Raw genomic sequence first — 16,128 nt, 5'->3', positions numbered from 1 at the left:
CGTCACGTCACCTCCGCTAATCCGCCTCGCTGCCCTGTTTCGGTTATCCGGGAGTGACGCGCGGTCTTCAAAAACGCTCTTCAGACACTTATGGGTGACGTCACAGACACTACGTCTATATTTTCTTACAGTCTATGGGAAAACCGTGCCTTTTGCAAAACTTCACTGCAGTTTTCAGCTGAATTTAATTACAGTGGCAGTACAACATCAAGTTTTAGCTTTAATTTCTTTTGACAGCAGCATATTATTGATTCATTAAGATGCCATTCATCTGTCTTTAGTGTGTAGTGTCGCTGTTTGAGAGTGAAAAAGTTATTCTCTATATCAGTGTCAGTGTTTCTGAACTCCGGAAACGCCTCCATTGTAGTCTTGAGTTTCTTCAGGGAACGAACACATCACAGTATTCCTCATTGTAATAATTCATACGCAGAATAAAGGGGCGGGCCTGGTTGAGTTAGTTAGTAGTGTGTTAAACTGGCGGTTATGGTAAGGGGCGGGGCATTTCCAAAACACACTCGAAGCGCTCGACCAATCACAACACACTGCTCCAGCCGACCAATCAGAGCACAGTGTGCTTTTCAGAAGGAGGGGCTTCATAGAGACAGAAACATCAAAAAGTTTTCTTTGTTTCTTTATATTTGTAAATCAACATCATCTTACAATTCCTAAAATGTAACCTTTACCTATGCATTTATGTGTACACCTACACTTGCTTAACTCTGACAGTTAGTGTAAGAGGCATTGATCTGTTAAGGCAGAACTCGGCAACTCTAGCGAACTCTAGTCACTTCTTCGCTGATTTTCCCTTTTGTTGTCGCATGTTTTCCCCACGAGCTCCCCCTACAGCTGTGGGGGGGGGGGGGCGTATATTTCACAACACTCACTGTCGTAATAAAACTCACTTGCGGCGTCCTCCTCCCCCTCTCTAACGCTGCTCATGTGCGTGTGTTATGATCGGAGAAAGCCAACTGTATCGTGTGGAGCTATGTGGGTAATCTGGTAATACATCATACATGCGTGTGTGTTTATGTCGAATTGCCCTAAAGCAATTCGTGTTTCGATCTCGTTCTCGCTTCTCATGAGACTTCCAATTTCTATCTTGCCGGGACGGTAGTCCCCAAGGCGCAAGGTTGGTTTTCCGCCTGGTAACGCTGGGGGGAGCGGGGAAAGTCACCAATATCACCAGAACAGGTTGTTTAACCATCCAAATGATTTCTAGACAGTTTTATTAAGTTAAAAAAGTTACCAAGTTCTCCTTTAATAACATCTGCTCATATGCACGGGTGGAACTGAACCTGATCCTCTCTGTAGACAGTGCTATGAACACATACTGAAACAGATCAACATTAGATTGATTTCTTTGACAATTCCTTTAAAGTCTGAGAGTATTGTGACAGACTTGATTAATATACTGGCTTTCATTAAAAGCCTCACATCTTTATGTGATTCATAAATCATTGGCTACAGCACTGAACTTGTGATATGACTCAAGACTGCTGTTTTCTCCACCATAAAGCTCAACTGGCTACATTACACGGTTTATTATACATTACTATTTACCAAATACTGTATATTCAAAATGAGAAACTAGAAAGACACGGTTGTATAAACATCAACTGATCCAGACAAAGACCAGTAAACATTATTTGTTTAAAAAATAAATAAATAATTTTCTTTGGATCATTGTACCATCATAATCTTCCTTTCATTGACATCTTAAGAAAGGGTCGGCTTGACAAAACACCTAATACAAAATTAGGCTAAATATTTTTTGAATAATAATGTTTATTTGCTTTTTAGACTTATTTTACCCTAAAATGTCACATTATTTTAGTTTAACATGTACTTGCTATAAGTCCTACTAAATGTATTATTAGTCTTTGTGGTGAATCTGCTGTCTAATCTGTTGTTTTCTCCCCATTATTGATGGCCACAGGATGTAAATATGAAGCGAGTGGTTGTCCTTTGTGGTCTCTCAGTTGTGGATACACTTGTAAAGCTCTTTGGCATGTGTTTACATTTGTTAGATGTATTGTCTGAATAGATTAATTTGCTTAAAATCAAATCCATATTTATTCGCATTTGTAACACATGGCAGAACATTGGAGGAAAAACAGTGAACAAATGTTAGAGATAGTTCACCCAAAAATGAAAATGTTGTCATTATTCGCCATCATGTCATTCCAAACATGAAGATTTTCTTTCTTCCGTGGAACACAAAAGATGACATTTTAAGAATCTTAGCAATTTTTCGCTGAAAAACTAATTTTGTCTTGAAAAACATAATTACGAACACACACACACACATACACACAGTATGTGTGTGTGTGTGTGTGTGTGTGTTCGTAATTATGTTTTTAATCAATGTTATTAGTAACAAAACTTGTTTAACAAAACATGTTTTGGATTAAAAAAAAAATTATTCAAAAGATAAAATAATGCAAAAATAATTTATCTTCAGAAACTACATTTCAGTGCATAATTTTGAATTTTTTTTAATTTTAATTTTTAATTCAGCAATTTAGTTTTAATTCAGTTATTTTTTAATTAAATGTTATGAATTAAACAGCTTGTAAAGATGCTTTATCACTAGAAAATGCCATCATTTAAGGCATTTCTACTTATATAGAAGATTTTTTGTCATGAAGCATTCTATAAAATTGAGTCAAGAACCCCAGAGATCTATATAGAAACCTCAAAGCTCTAGATTTAGAGCAACAGGGTTTCAGATCTCTGCTGTATTGAGCTATATTTGCATTAACCACTAAGTCATCATTGGCAGGCCGTGAGCAGATGGCTGGTGTGACTAAGAAGCACAGTTGTCAGTCGTCAGAAGCAAACAGTGTCCTCTATAGTGTACACAAAACACAGATTTGACGAACTTACGAATTTCCATTTCACCACATTATAACTTCATGATAACTTCAACTGGCAACTGCTAAATATCAAACTTAAAGGGATAGTTCACTTTGAAATTAAATTTTGGTATGTTTTAGCTTACCTCAAGGGCATCCAAGATGTAGGTGTCTTTGTTTCCGCAGTAGTTTCAATTTTGATATTTTTAGGTCATACCGTTCTTGTCTGTCAGTCATATAATGCAGGTCTATGGTCACTGTCTCAAAGAGCATGCACAGAGAAGTCCAAATTAAACAATTCCCCATCGTAAGTACACATTGATGGCCTAAGACATGAAATGAGCGGTTTGTGTGAGAAAACGAACAGTATTTATATCGTTTTTACCTCTTGTAACACAGCCACGTCCAAGTGATCTGAGGGCACTATCGCATCCTGGTGTGTGACGTGTGCGCGCGTTCTGGCTAAGTCTGCGCAAGCGCCGGAAAGTGTACAAGAGGTAAAAACAATATAAATACTGTTCGTTTTCTCACACAAACCACTCGTTTCATGTCTTAGGCCTCATGGTAAAACATACCAAAATTTAATTTCAAAGTCAACTATCCCTTTAAGCCACATAAGCCCCTTTCGCATTGGGTAGCTCAAGGAACTTAGTTATAGGAACTAGCCACCAGGGTGGTTCCCGAGAACTCAGTGTTCCCTATCAGTCAGTCACGTTCATCATTAACGCCAGTGACTGACGAAGTGGGACCTCGTCTGATAGTTAGGGAAAGTTAGGAATTTTTTTTGCCAATCTGCAAAAAAATTTCTTACCAATAGCTTTTTTTACCATGTGTTCCTATATGTGTCTAGTAACACCTCCCAATTTATCCACGGCCAAATCCCCGGGGAAACGCCTGGAGAGGCAATCAAAGTTGGGGTGCCCAGACGGCCTGGGTAAAAATAATGAACATTTTTTATTTTTTTTTTTTTATTACCTTTTGAGATGACTAACTAGGGGTTTTTAGGGGTACCGAATCTATCCCAGCCATTAGTTTTGAGTAAAAATTACTCCAAGTCCATACAAAAACCACATAAAAATGGTTTTATTGAACAATTACAAAACAAAACTTACTAAATCGGTTTAAGGCCAGACACTACAGGTGAATAGAGTCAATTTTTTAACTAGCAGATATCACCATGAAACTTTACCAGTTTATTACCTATATTAAGATGAGAAAAAAATGTATTACAAGTTTTCTGTAATTAAATTTTTAAATATGCAAATTAGGCAATATCTAATTAAATATGCGCTAATTTGCATATCTTTTAAAAAACAAAATCTGAGTATTGGATAAAGCCAGGTTAAAAAATATTTTTCATTGTGTTCACATATTAGATGGGAAAAAAAACTACGGAGGGATTTATGGATATCTACTTTTGTTATCCTGTAAATCAGAATATACTGTCAATAGCCTTAAAAAAAAATTTTTGCCATGTTTTTTGGAATAAAATGTTATAAATCAGGCTAGGAATAATATATTTACAAAACCCTCCGTATATGTCTTCATAATATAACTAGGTACAAGACTGGAGAGTTTGGTGTATATAGGTGCTACTGAAGTGGAGATTTCAGACTTGGAGTATGAGAGAAAAGTCATTTTGAGAAAATGGATTTGACCAATTTGACTTTTCTCTCATACTCCCCGTTTCCCCGAGGATTTGGCCGTGGATAAATTGGGAGGTGTTACTAGACACATATAGGAACACATGGTAAAAAAAGCTATTGGTAAGAATTTTTTTTGCAGATTGGCAAAAAAAAATCCTAACTTTCCCTAACTATGAGAGCCCAGTCACCTTTGAGTGGTAACAGAACAAGCCAATGCACATTGGCGCTGCCTCCTCTGTTCTCATTACCCGCGATGGTAGGGCGGTCAGAGGGGACGTGGAGATCCCACAGACGGAGCGTGCAGTTGTGCCCGCAAAATGCTGCCACCTGGCAGGGTCATCCACGTCTCCCATTAAAAGCCTGTAAGTTCTCGACTGCGCTCACGGCCAAGGCTTACAGCACCGCTGCAAGTACACCAGGCCAAGGCGCTAAAAGAGCTGCATGAGGTTAGTTCTGACCCCGGGTGGATGCAGGAGCTGCGTACAGCGGCGGACCTCACCTTCCGGGCAACGAAAGCCACTGCACAGTCCCTGGGGCAGATGATGGCCTCGCTAGTGGTCCAGGAACGCCATCTCTGGTTGAACCTGGCCGAGATAAAGGAGGTCGATGCTGTCTACAATGGATGTGGCGTGACGCGATAAGACAAATCACTGACAGTAAACTGAAGCTTGTTCTATTTCTGACGTCTGACGTTTCTGATGTGTTTCCTCTTCGTGGGTTCAACATTTCATCCAGTAACATTAGGCAGTTTTGATTTACATGCCGTTTAATGTTTGATGATCACGTTAGCTTACGTGTGTGTAAACAACTTCTATCCACTCCTTCTGGATTACACAGATCTTCTTCTTCGCTTATTTTTGTATCTGGAGATGCTGCACTCTTTCAGAAGATCTGTAACAGCGCCCCCTACCCCTACCACATAGTAATATGCGAACATCAAGTGTTAATAATAAATAAAAGTACCAAACACTGTCCTCTCACAAGCAAAAAAATGAACCTCCATGTCTGATTTACACTACAATGGCCCCGTCTACTATTGATGAGTTAGAGAATATGTTATTCAAATCTGCTCTTTACTTTTGGATTTTCCATCCCTCTTTCAGGGGATCTGACCTTTCTGGGCTGTGATCTTAGACCGCGATCATGCTGGCGAGAGGATGTGGTAAGAATACATCAGCAGCTTATTGGCTACAGCCTATACATCCCCACAGCTTGACTCGCGAGGGTTTCTCCACTGCCTTTGAGAGCTGTAAGAGAAGATAATGAATAAACACAGCCAAATGTCATGCTAATGTTAAGATCTGGGGATTAGGTGATGGGTACTAATAACCCAACCTACACTGCTGTTATGAAAAGAGGGGTGTAGGGGGAAAAGGAATTAGATATGAGTGCCAAATTACTGATTCTATCTCAATCAGAAATTACATCTGAGCATGTGATTCTACACCATCAAATGCAGATGCTTGTAAACTGGCACATGCATACTTTTGCTAAAGAGGGCATTTGTGTAAACAATTTTCTTCTACTTATAACTTTTTTTGTCTGCCGCCTAATGCACCCAACACAGGCCCATTGCACAAAACGTGCCTCTACCTACACCTACACCTACACCAACACCTACATCTACATCTACACCTACACCTACACCAACACCTACACCTACATCTACACCTACATCTACACCTACACCTACACCTACATCTACATCTACACCTACACCTACACCTACACCTACACCTACACCAACACCTACACCTACATCTACACCTACACCTACACCAACACCTACATCTACACCTACATCTACACCTACACCTACACCTACACCAACACCTACACCTACATCTACACCTACATCTACACCAACACCTACATCTACATCTACACCTACATCTACATCTACACCTACACCTACACCTACACCTACATCTACACCAACACCTACACCTACACCTACATCTACACCTACACCTACACCAACACCTACACCTACATCTACACCTACATCTACACCTACACCTACACCTACACCAACACCTACACCTACATCTACACCTACATCTACACCAACACCTACATCTACATCTACACCTACACCTACACCTACATCTACACCAACACCTACATCTACACCTACACCTACACCTACATCTACACCTACATCTACACCTACACCTACACCTACACCTACACCAACACCTACACCTACATCTACACCTACATCTACACCAACACCTACATCTACATCTACACCTACACCTACACCTACATCTACACCTACACCTACATCTACACCTACACCAACACCTACACCTACATCTACACCTACATCTACACCAACACCTACATCTACACCTACATCTACATCTACACCTACACCTACATCTACATCTACACCTACACCTACACCTACATCTACACCTACACCTACATCTACACCTACATCTACATCTACACCTACACCTACACCAACACCTACATCTACACCTACACCTACACCTACACCAACACCTACACCTACATCTACACCTACACCTACATCTACACCTACATCTACATCTACATCTACACCTACACCTACACCAACACCTACACCTACATCTACACCTACATCTACACCAACACCTACATCTACACCTACACCTACATCTACACCAACACCTACATCTACACCTACATCTACACCAACACCTACTCCTACATCTACACCTACACCTACATCTACACCTACACCTACATCTACATCTACATCTATACTTACATCTACACCTACACCTACATCTACATCTACATCTATACCTACATCTACATCTACACCTACATCTACATCTATACCTACATCTACACCTACACCTACATCTACATCTACATCTACACCTACACCTACACCAACATCTACATCTACACCTACACCTACACCTACACCTACATCTACACCTACACCTACACCTACACCTACATCTACACCTACACCTACACCTACATCTACACCTACACCTACATCTACACCTACATCTACACCTACACCTACACCAACACCTACATCTACACCTACACCTACACCTACACCAACACCTACACCTACATCTACACCTACACCTACACCTACATCTACACCTACATCTACATCTACATCTACACCTACACCAACACCTACACCTACATCTACACCTACATCTACACCAACACCTACATCTACACCTACACCTACATCTACACCAACACCTACATCTACATCTACACCTACATCTACACCAACACCTACTCCTACATCTACACCTACACCTACATCTACACCTACACCTACATCTACATCTATACTTACATCTACACCTACACCTACATCTACATCTACATCTATACCTACATCTACATCTACACCTACATCTACATCTACATCTATACCTACATCTACACCTACACCTACATCTACATCTACACCTACACCTACACCTACACCTACACCAACATCTACATCTACACCTACACCTACATCTACACCAACACCTACATCTACACCTACATCTACACCAACACCTACACCTACATCTACACCTACATCTACACCTACACCCAGGGGCGTAGCAGCCATTATAAAAGTGGGGGGGACAAAAGCTGTATGTGACCATAGGATGTGACCCAAAGGTGATGTTCATTTTCCTGGCTCAAAACGAGGCGGAGGTGGTAAAATCCTAATAATGTTTAATAATAAGATAATTAAATGTGTATTTTTTTGTAGATCATCATATACCCTAATGTGTTTCCCACATTATTTTTGTTGGTGGAGCTTGGTACCTCTAGGGGGGTCCGGGGGCATGCCCCCCCGGAAGAAAATTTTGTACATTTTAAAGATAAATTCATTAATCTGGTGCACTTTGAGTCACCCAAATCCACTGTTAAAAATAAATAATCCACCCACAAACCGCCCGATGATATTCTCTGATTTAGATATCTGCATCTGATCATCACATTACAATTATTCAAATTCTGGTATCAAATTATTCAAATTATGGTAACATATCACACTGAAGTAGGCTGATTTAAAATGAACATTTATTTAAAATAAAAGTTCTTCTTTTGGCAAAATTACATTTCCTTATAGCCTAAACAGAGGCTTTTCTCCCTTCAAACTTAAATTGTCAATGTTTCATTACATCACTGTTTGAAAACACAATTTTTTTTTTACCTTTTATAAAGGCATTTTCCCCCTAATTTTATGCTCCGTCTTTCATTTTAAATTCTTAAATTTGATCAATATATTCAATTAAAATAATAAGACACTAGGCTGTTACCAATCAAATTAAATAATTTACATTGAAAAATTATAACTGTATTAAATTAGATTATTTTAAATATTTTTGAATATACAAATAAGGAATGTTGAAAAGAATGATACTTTATGAAACTAAACCGCCAGTAGGAGGCGGCAGACGACCGTCTTAATGAGCGAGTCATTGAGTCATTCATTCAAACGATTCGTTCAAACGGCTGATTTATTCAGAATGAGGCAGTTTATGAATGGGTAATTGAATCTTTGACTCAACCGATTTGTTCAAAACGCTGAATCATTCAGTAATGCAACGAGTGTTGCTGTGAGATGCGCCTTCTGCTGTGATCTTTGTTTGGGACTATTTTCGCTGATGAAACAGAGCAAAAACAGTCATTGCGACTAAAATGTAAGTGAGTACATTTTTGAGTACATCAAGTAAAATTAATGTAAGTTAATTTTAATTGTTTGTTTATTGAACTGTTATGAAACCAGTCACGGTTTCAATCTTGATGGCATTCAGGAAAACAGCTGGTCGTGTGTAGCCTAGGCTATATATTGTTTCTTAACTAGGCTATATTGTTCCTAAAATGTTATAACTTCACGAGCCTCGACAGCGCACATTAGGCCTATATTATTATCAACTATAGGCTATCAATCGCCACTTACATCAAATGAAATAAAACAGAATCATCCATTCCTCCACACGCATCCATCCATCCACACACGTTTTCGGTGATTGCCTGGTTATTTTTTATTTTTATATTAAAAATTGTTTTAATCAGGGCATTTGTCCGAAAAAAAAAAAAAAAAAAATGCGGGGGACAGAATCACCGGTTTCTAAAAGTGAGGGGGACGTGTCCCCCCCGTCCCCCCCGGTTGCTACGCCCCTGCCTACACCTACATCTACACCTACACCTACATCTACACCTACATCTACATCTACACCTACACCTACACCTACATCTACACCTACATCTACATCTACATCTATACCTACATCTACACCTACACCTACATCTACATCTACACCTACACCTACATCTACACCAACACCTACATCTACATCTACACCTACACCTACATCTACACCAACACCTACACCTACATCTACACCTACATCTACATCTACATCTATACCTACATCTACACCTACATCTACATCTACATCTATACCTACATCTACACCTACACCTACACCTACATCTACACCTACACCTACATCTACACCAACACCTACATCTACATCTACACCTACATCTACACCAACACCTACACCTACATCTACATCTACACCTACACCTACATCTACACCTACACCTACATCTACACCTACACCTACATCTACACCTACACCTACATCTACACCTACACCTACATCTAAACCTACATCTACACCTACATCTACACCTACACCTACATCTACACCTACATCTTACATCTACACCTACACCTACATCTACACCTACACCTACATCTACACCTACATCTTACATCTACACCTACACCTACACCTACATCTACACCTACACCTACATCTACACCTACATCTTACATCTACACCTACACCTACACCTACATCTACACCTACACCTACATCTACACCTACACCCAGGGCCGGTTCTAGACATTTGGAGGCCCTAGGCAAAATTCATGTTGGAGGCCCCCCACCCCCAATAAAAAACACTTGAAACAAATATGATTCCTAACTTTTTTATTTATACAACATTTCATTTTAAATTTAGTATATTTTTACTTACACAGTACATAAGTTTGGACAAATTACTATTTTTAATGTTTTTGAAAGAAGTCTCTTATGCTCATCAAGCCTGGATTTTATTTTATCAAAAATACAGAAAAATAATATAGTGAAATATTATTACAATTTAAAATAATGGTTTTCTATTTTACTATACTTTAAAATATATTTCTGTGATGCAAAGCTGAATTTAGTGTCACGTGATCCTTCAGAAAACTTTATAATATTCTGATTTATTATCAAATGTTAGAAATGGTGCTTAATATTTATTTTATAACATGTGATACTTTTTTTCAGGATTTTTTGATTATTAAAAAGTTGTTTTAAAAAAGTCTTCACTATCACTTTTATATATTTAACACATCCTCGCTGAATATTCCTGTTTTTTTTTTCTGTATTTTTGATCAAATAAATGCAGGCTTGTAGAGCATAATAAGAAACTTCTTTCAAAAACAATAAAAATAGTAATGGGTCCAGACTTTTTACTGGTAGCCTACTACATCAAACTTTATCTAAGGTAATCTCTTTTTTGTTTAATGAAGATGTTATTGTTCTTGTTGTTATTTTGCTGGTGTATTCAGTTTATTCACAGTTCCAGAATACCACTTCAGTAGATGAACATAAACGTGCTTTTATAATTGTTTTCATAGCTGCGTTATGGGCAGATATTGCATTGCTACCTTAAATATGCTATACACAAATCAAGTGGAAGAGAAAGATACGATCGCTACTGAGCAGGGAAAAAAATCTAAACTAATATTCGTATAGGCTATGATGTCAGGGTATTATCTAATCATCAGCATCAGAATATAGAAGATAGACCCATATGAGATCCTTTATTTGAAACATTTAAAAATGTTGCAGTGTGTTGGTTTTTTAACTTTGAATACAAACGTCTTATCTTTTACTTTTGTAGCTTTTTTACTAGTCAGCTCCCAACGCGATGTTATTCATTGTACGCGCAAATTCAAAGCGTCGCGTCTGGGCACGTTAATGACGCTCGCGCTCTTTTAAACTCGTAGACTAACAAAGCGGTGAATGATTTTTCCAGAAATGACGCTGATCTACAGTAGCCCACACGTTTATATTTAAAATACATTGCAATCACTCCAAAATCGATGACCTGCATTACGAGCTGTGCTTCTTTGCGTGCCTATGTAGACTTTTGTACAGTCATGGGCTGGCGTTAATGTGACGTAATGTAACAGTCTATGGTTAAGATAAACATCGTCACTATTTTTAGTTAATTAATAAATTTTGAAATAAATTGTAGATAGGACATTTGTACATTTATTTATTTATTTATTTATTTATTTTATTTTATTTTTTTTTGTCCCTCTGTCTGGGCCCCATCCCGCCAATCGGGCCCTAGGCACGTGCCTAGTTTGCCTTTGCGTTAATCCGGCTCTGCCTACACCTACACCTACATCTACACCTACATCTACACCTACACCTACATCTACACCTACACCTACATCTTACATCTACAGGGGTGATAGTAGAAAAAAATCTTGAGCCTGAACTTTTTCCCTGGGAGGTAAGCGGGCCCTTAAGCCAAGATATATGCCCTGATCAACATAATTGTCAAGCGGGATCCAGGGGTGTGCTCCCCAGGGAGAACATTTTGATGAATAGTCCCTTAAATTATAGAGTCTTGTGACTTTTGTGGATATAAATGGACATCATTCAGACATGAGATGAACAAACCTAATACAAGCCTATATTACAGTAGCAGGTTTCAGTAAGTCAAAATTAAGACCATTTTAAGACATTTTAAGACCATAAAGACTTAAATTTAAGACCTACAACGCATTGCCAAAAAAATCGAAGAATTCATTTTATTTCAATGAATTCAGTCATTGAAAAAGCACTAATTTAATTTACAGATAAAGCAATCACATTAGTAACCTTCCACAACCAACAACGCGTGTCAGAGAAAAGAACAGAATCAGTTTTTTTTTTTATAGAAAATTGTACTTTGCATATTATACTGTAAAAAACACATAATTAGTTGATTTCAGTTGATCATAACTAGAGATGAAATGGCATGAACATTTCATTTCATGATTATAGTGACAAAAATTATGACTGTTATCACTGAATCCTGTACAAAAAGTACTAATACTACACAAAAAAATCAATTCACCAAGTTTTATGTCGAAAACCAGCAAATAACAAATAAAATAAGCATCAATATGCACTTTTTGTTTACATAAACATTAAAATAATACCATTAAAAATGATAGCCAGATTTTAAAAGTGTCTTGCAACATGTTATACTAACATGTACAAGTTCAAAAGTTTTGACAAAAATTTTTTTTTATAAAAAGATAAACCTCACATATTTCAGACTTTAAATGATTATTAATGAAAAGAATCAAAAAAAGACATTTACAATGCACTTTAGCTTATCTTTTATTATTAATAGTAAAATTAGGTCCGATTTTTCCGTGGCGTCTGCGCTCTCCACAACGACAAAAAAGTTTGAGTGACTAATGGATTTCCACCGCTTCAATTATGAGCCCGCTTACCGCGCGCCTACATTTGAATGAACTTGAGCGCGCAAAATACGCGATATATGAACGGTCTGTTGGCGAGCTAACTCAAATCAGGCCACGATAATTTTTTCATCAAGTTTGATCTACCTTTATGGACAAGTTTGGTGTCTTCCCCTGGCTTCATAAAGTTGCACTCCATGACTTTGGCTATGTTTCGCGCTGCCAGTGTGGGAAACACATTCGTAGTGTATGGGAAACACAAAACAAATTCGCACGTGGAGTGACTACTGAATTGGCCAAAACCCAAGACCAACCCCTGCCTACCCTATTACCGATTGGCTGAAGTAGGCTTACTGGTGTGGTGTGGTTTAGTGAAAGCAAAGCGCCTCTCATGCGAACGCGAACCTGATTTTTTTTTTTTTTTTGGAGCGCCGGAGCGCTATCAGGCCTGCATCTACATCTACACCTACACCTACATCTACACCAACATCTTACATCTACACCTACACCTACACCTACATCTACACCAACATCTTACATCTACACCTATACCTACATCTACATCTACACCTACATCTACACCTACATCTACATCTACACCTACATCTACACCTACATCTTACATCTACACCTATACCTACATCTACATCTACACCTACATCTACACCTACATCTACATCTACACCTACACCTACACCTACATCTACACCAACATCTTACATCTACACCTATACCTACATCTACATCTACACCTACATCTACACCTACATCTACATCTACACCTACATCTACACCTACATCTACACCAACATCTTACATCTACACCTACATCTACATCTACATCTTACATCTACACCTACCTCTACACCAACATCTTACATCTACACCTACATCTACACCAACATCTTACATCTACACCATCTACACCTACATCTACACCTACACCTACACCTACACCCACATCTTACATCTACACCTACATCTACACCTACATCTACACCTACATCTACACCTACACCTACACCCACATCTACATCTACACCAACATCTACACCTACATCTACACTAACATCTTACATCTACACCTATACCTACATCTACACCTACATCTACACCTACACCAACATCTTACGTCTACACCTATACCTACATCTACACCTACATCTACATCTACATCTACATCTTACATCTACACCTACATCTACATCTACACCTACATCTTACATCTACACCTACATCTACACCTACATCTACACCAACATCTTACATCTACACCTATACCTACACCTACACCTACATCTACATCTACACCAACATCTACACCTACATCTACACCAACATCTTACATCTACACCTATACCTACATCTACACCTACATCTACACCTACACCAACATCTTATGTCTACACCTATACCTACATCTACACCAACATCTTACATCTACACCTATACCTACATCTACATCTACATCTACACCTACATCTACACTCAAATCACTGCAGTTTCTAGTTGAAATGAACACTAGAGGCAGTAACACAGCGTCAACTTTTATTTCTTTTCACACAGATGATTACAGGGGCAAATTAATCATTAATAATGACTTATTTGCACTTGGTTCCTTGCACAGTATTATGCACACTATTATCATAGTGCATGATTTGTAAACTAATACATTTTGATGTTTGCGTCACATAACCAGCTCCATATGTGTGTCTGTTCTGATAGTTAACTTGCTCAGTAGCTCAGCTGAAAACAATGTAATATCAATTTGCCGAAACTTTGCATCTGGGTTGCAATCAGAGGTGGAAAGTAACTAATTACGAATACTTTCGTTACAGTGCTTAAGCACATTTTTCAAATTCTTCTACTTTTTTCAGTTTAATTACATTGTGGCACTTTTACTTTTGCTGAATAAAAATAAAGTTACCTATCACTTACCCTTCTTTGCCTTTGCCCTTCTTAAAAAAACATTCAAATGATCTTGGTCTTGATCATGATTGTGGACTTACTTTACAAAATTAGTAATAAATTAGCATTGCATTATAAATATACATAATTCTTATGAAAATACCCATGCTGGCTTGAAGAACACAGTTAAACACAGATATATCATCGCAATCGTGTGTTTATTGTCTTTATTGTCAGTCAAAACGTCTCTATCTGCATATTATTCAGCTGTAGCGATATCTGATGATGTTCATATTAGAGATTTCCTGGAATATCATAAGTTTAATACTTCTATCAATGTAGTTGTTCAGCAAAGTACTTATTTACTCTTACTTAAGTCATATTATATTTCAGAATTTCTACTTGTACTCAAGTATATTATTTCTTAAAGGGGGGGGGGGGGTGAAATGCTATTTCATGCATACTGAGTTTTTTACACTGGTAAAGAGTTGGATTCCCATGCTAAACATGGACAAAGTTTAAAAAACTAAGTTGTACGTTTGAAGGAGTATTTCTGTTCCAAAAATGCTCCATCCGGTTTGTCACAAGTTTCGGAAAGTTTTTTTCGAGTATGGCTCTGTCTTACGTAAGATAGAGCGGAATTTCCTTATATGGGTCCTAAGGGCACTTCTCCGGTAAGATCGCGGGCGCGCGCGCACTCGTAGACCAGAGCAAGAGAGCGAAAGCAGTTCGCCATCAAAGCGCCCTGCCCGGCTTTTGGGAAGTCAATGTCACCAAAGAAGTGTGTTTTTAGTTGCCAGGGCAAGACAACCCTGCACAGATTCCCAAAGAACCCGTCATTAAGGGACCAGTGGATGGAGTTTGTTTTCCTGAGCATAAACGGAGTTGTGTAAGACTGTTGTTCCCTGCATATCGACGATGATTGTTTTATAAACTAAGCCCAGATCGACGGATTTGCAGATCGTCTAATGCTTAAGGATCGAGCAGTCACAATGATAAAGGTTTGCGGTCGTGCGTTGGAACGGTGAGTAAAACTGTTGAACAAATGTCTCTGTGTGTTGTTAGCTCGGCGCGTTAGCACAGCTAAGCTCCGCCCACACGGCCCGCCTCCAGCTGCTCGTTTTTTTCCGGAAAGACTCGGTACAGCCAATCTTTCAATTAAAAATATAATAAAACAAAATACTTTTTGGAGATA

This window comes from Scardinius erythrophthalmus (assembly GCF_964197995.2).
Source record: "Scardinius erythrophthalmus genome assembly, chromosome: 9".
In the NCBI taxonomy this organism is placed as follows: Eukaryota; Metazoa; Chordata; class Actinopteri; order Cypriniformes; family Leuciscidae; genus Scardinius; species Scardinius erythrophthalmus.
The sequence above is the reverse complement of the archived record's forward strand: the minus strand, read 5'-3'. Positions refer to the sequence as shown.